At 44.2% G+C, this 4,966-nt stretch overlaps 1 non-coding gene across 1 annotated transcript; it reads left to right on the forward strand.

Moving 5' to 3' along the window:
• The first annotated feature begins 4,120 nt into the window (after positions 1–4,120).
• Positions 4,121–4,195, forward strand: Trnas-cga (transfer RNA serine (anticodon CGA)). Its single transcript has one exon. It is a non-coding gene; the product is annotated as a tRNA-Ser (tRNA).
• The last annotated feature ends 771 nt before the right edge of the window (positions 4,196–4,966 follow it).

The following is a 4,966-nucleotide window of genomic DNA, read 5'->3' on the forward strand; positions in this document are numbered from 1 at the left end:
CCTTTCCTGTTCCAGTCGCGTACGGTTCGCGGGAAGAACGACTGCCGGAAAGCCTCCGTGCGTGCCCGAATCTCTCTAATTTTACATTCGTGATCTCCTCGGAAGGTATAAGTAGGGGGAAGCAATATATTCGATACCTCATCCAGAAACGCACCCTCTAGAAACCTGGACAGCAAGCTACACCGCGATGCAGAGCGCCTCTCTTGCAGAGTCTGCCACTTGAGTTTGCTAAACATCTCCGTAACGCTATCACGGTTACCAAATAACCCTGTGACGAAACGCGCCGCTCTTCTTTGGATCTTCTCTATCTCCTCCGTCAACCCGATCTGGTACGGATCCCACACTGATGAGCAATACTCAAGTATAGGTCGAACGAGTGTTTTGTAAGCCACCTCATTTGTTGATGGCCTACATTTTCTAAGGACTCTCCCAATGAATCTCAACCTGGTACCCGCCTTACCAACAATTAATTTTATATGACCATTCCACTTCAAATCTTTCCGCACGCATACTTCCAGATATGTTTCAGAACTAACTCCTACCAGTGTTTGTTCCGCTATCATATAATCATACAATAAAGGATCCTTCTTTCTATGTATTCGCAATACATTACATTTGTCTATGTTAAGGGCCAGTTGCCACTCCCTGCACCAAGTGCGTATCCGCTGCAGATCTACCTGCATTTCGCTGCAATTTTCTAGTGCTGCAACTTCTCTGTATACTACTGCATCATCCGCGAAAAGCCGCATGGAACTTCCGACACTATCTACTAGGTCATTTATATATTTTGTGAAAAGTAATGGTCCCATAACACTCCCCTGTGGCACGCCAGAGGTTACTTTAACGTCTGTAGACGTTTCTCCATTGAGAACAACATGCTGTGTTCTGTTTGCTAAAATCTCTTCAATCCAGCCACACAGCTGGTCTGATATTCCATAGGCTCTTACTTTGTTTATCAGGCGACAGTGCGGAACTGTATCGAATGGCTTCCGGAAGTCAAGGAAAACGGCATCTACGTGGGAGCCTGTATCTAATATTTTCTGGGTCTCATGAACAAATAAAGCGAATTGGGTCTCTCACAATCGCTGTTTCCGGAGCTGATACCGTGATTCTGGAAAGCACAGCGCATCAACTTAAGTATGCATCTGTCCTTTGGGGACGATGCCCTCTGTACATGCAGACTGCTTTTGCTCGGCACAGTGGCACTTACCAGCAGGACAGTGTCACACAGCTCGCAGTGTACGTGCGTGGTTTGTAGGACGTGCTACGGTCGCAGGTTCGAATCCTGCCTCGGGCATGGATGTGTGTGATGTCCTTAGGTTAGTTAGGTTTAAGTAGTTCTAAGTTCTAGGGGACTGATGACCTGAGATGTTAAGTCCGATAGTGCTCAGAGCCATTTGAACCATTTTTTGTGGGACATCAGGATGAGTTTGCCTTGCTGCCCCGGCCACCATACTTAAATAAATAATTTGCCAGGTCCTTATGGGACTCCAATTCAGTTTTACAGAGAGTACTCTACTGCATTGGCTCCTTACTTAGCTTGCATTTATAGCGAATCTCTTGCCCAACGTAAAGTCCCGAGCGTCTGGAAAAAAGCGCAGGTGGCGCCTGTATATAAGAAGGGTAGAAGGACGGATCCTGAAAATTACAGACCATTATCGTTAACATCGGTTTGTTGCAGTATTCTCGAACATATTCTCAGTTCGAATATAATGAATTACCATGAGACAGAGAAGTTGCTGCCCATGCATTAGCACGGCTTTAGAAAGCATCGCTCCTCTTAAACGCAACTCGCCCTTTTTTGACATGATATCTTGCGAACCATGGATGAAGGGTATCAGACGGATGCCATATTCCTTGACTTCCGGAAAGCGTTTGACTCGGTGCCCCACTGCAGACTGCTAACTAAGGTACGAGCATATGGGATTGGTTCCCAAGTATGTGAGTGGCCCGAAGACTTCTTAAGTAATAGAACACAGTACGTTGACCTCGATGGTGAGTGTTCATCGGAGGTGAGGGTATCACCTGGAGTGCCGCAGGGAAGCGTGGTAGATCCGCTGTTGTTTTCTATTTACATAAATGATCTTTTGGATAGGGTGGGTAGCAATGTGCGACTGTTTGCTGATGATGCTGTGGTGTACGGGAAGGTGCAGTCGTTGAGTGACTGTAGGAGGATACAAGATGACTTGGTCAGGATTTGTGATTGGTGTAAAGAATGGCAGCTAACTCTAAATATAGATAAATGTAAATTAATGCAGATGAATAGGAAAAAGAATCCTGTAATGTTTCAATACTCCATTAGTAGTGTAGCGCTTGACACAGTCACGTCGATTAAATATTTGGGCGTAACATTGCAGAGCGATATGCAGTGGGACAAGCATGTAATGGCAGTTGTGGGGAAGGCGATTCATTGGTAGAATTTTGGGAAGATGTGGTTCATCTGTAAAGGAGACCGCCTATAAAACACTAATACGACCTATTCTTGAGTACTGCTCGAGCGTTTGGGATCACTATCGGGTCGGATTGAGGGAGGACATTGAAGCAATTCAGAGGCAGGCTGCTAGATTTGTTACTGGTAGGTTTGATCATCGCGCGAGTGTTACGGAAATGCTTCAGGAACTCGGGTGGGAGTCTCTAGAGGAAAGGAGGCGTTCTTTTCGTGAATCGCTACTGAGGAAATTTAGAGAACCAGCATTTGCGGCTGACTGCAGTACAGTTTTACTGCCGCCAACTTACATTTATGAAACGTCCCCTTAGAAAATTGTACATGACTGTGCTTAAACTGACACTCAATATTTTTTAGCGCAACGCAATCTGACTTTCAAAAATCCGTACAAAAGAATGGCCCTGACTAACATTAACCTACCCCTTTCACAAATCACTTACCTCACAAAAATCTTGGTTACTCGAACTACTGCAATACAGCGAGCGCCACTACTGCCACCTAAATAATTCAGACTACGGAAGGCACTGACTACTGATAGGCATAGTTAGCAAAAGAAAGATTTTGATAGAGAACAAACAATGTATTTACCTTAATAGTGTTGAAAAATCATTATATACATAGCAGTTCATGACTTTCAATCTTACAAATTTCAAAACTCCGCCATTTCTCTCCCCACATCCACCACTGCTGGCGGCTCACCTCCAACTGCTCAACGCTACGCGCTGTTCACATCCAACTGCCCAACACTACAATTGCAGACAACAATGCAAACTAGCCACAGACTGCACAGAGCACAGCCAGTGATTTTTCGTACAGAGCGCTACGTGGCGTTACCAATAAGAAAAACTGAACAGCCTACTTACACATTTCGCGGAAAGACCACAAAGATAAGATAAGAGAGATTAGGGCTCGTACAGAGGCATATAGGCAGTCATTTTTCCCTCGTTCTGTTTGGGAGTGGAACAGGAAGATAAGATGCTAATTGTGGTACGAGGTACCCACCGCCACGCACTGTATCGTGGATTGCGCAGTATGTATGTAGATGTAGATCATGTAGACTTCCCGGATTTATTACCAATCGAGAATCTCTGGGACAACCTGGATTGGGCGTTTCGCGCCATGGATCCTCAACCGACAAAGCTGGCGCAGCTGATCATGGTGCTGGAGCCCACGTCCTTATCGGTACTCCACACGATCTCATCGCTCTCTTCCTGCACGTCCGCCTTGCAGAAGTTTATGATCCAGGCTTCTGACAGGTGGTCACATTAATTAGACAGCACTTGCGGCGGCGCAGTTCTTTCCGTCCCTTTACGACGGACCTGCACCTACCTGTGAACATTGTCTCAGCAGATCATCAGTAGGAAAGCCGAGTGAAACCTGCTATACTTCGACGTGAACCAGGCTGCAATTTAAGTCACTAGTATACGTTTCGGAAGAAAGTTTTCATATGAAATGGAAAGTTCGAAATTTTGTTCTCAATTAATATATTCTGAAACTTAGGTGAACAAGTGTCACTGCCAATTCTGTGCTAGTCTTAACACAGTCACTCACAATCCCTTTCACTCATGTTAGCAAGTTTATGGTGTTGCAGTTCCCGAAAACGTAATACCTACAAAAATACTGATTGTTTTAAAAAACTGGCGGAAGTAAAGCTGTGAGACCGGGCGTGAGTCGTGCTTCGGTAGCTCAGTCGGTAGAGCAGTTGCCCGCGAAAGGCAAAGGTCCCGAGTTCGAGTCTCGGTCGGGCATACAGTTTTAATCTGCCAGGAAGTTTCATATCAGCGCACACTCCGCTGCAGAGTGAAAATCTCATTCTGTTTACTGATTGTTTTAGATTGATAATGCTCGCCAAATATTAAGTTTGTCGGTACCAAATGCAGTCACAGTTTTTAGCCACAGACGTGCTCAATACGCCACGAGGAATATATGTATTTTTCTCGTCACAAAATTCACACATCGGCATAATTTATACACTTTTGATGTATAAAACACTGCTAGATCCGGAAACTTATCATTTCCATCGGAACTACTACTGCACACGTCCGATGTCTTTCACAGCTAGGCTTCGACTCCTCTCTAGAATACTCTAAGTCTTCTCTACCAGCAGAGAAAAGCGCGCTAAGAATATTGCTTTACCATTGGTCTCTTTACTCAACAGCCAATAGCAAAACAACACTCTGCCGCGTCAGTCCGCGCCTTTTATCAATAACCAATCGCAAAATAGTAAACCTTACGACTGCACTTTTTACCGACGTAATTATCTAATATGCTTAAGTTTTCCTTATTCATAAATTTATTTACTACTGTTATTTACACCTGAATTAACTTTCCTTTACCATAAACTTACTTTACAAAACTATTCTACAAAAATCCCCTTTGTCCATATCCATACTTCTTCGAAATGTTCGCACACTAAATCCTACTACATAACTCGTTAAACGGTTATCTTCAGATTAACCTTAAATCACACTCACGCATCATTCATACTGCTACAACACATTTATAACATTTTACATACAG

The sequence above is a fragment of the Schistocerca cancellata genome, chromosome 12 (assembly GCF_023864275.1).
Source record: "Schistocerca cancellata isolate TAMUIC-IGC-003103 chromosome 12, iqSchCanc2.1, whole genome shotgun sequence".
Lineage (NCBI taxonomy): Eukaryota > Metazoa > Arthropoda > Insecta > Orthoptera > Acrididae > Schistocerca > Schistocerca cancellata.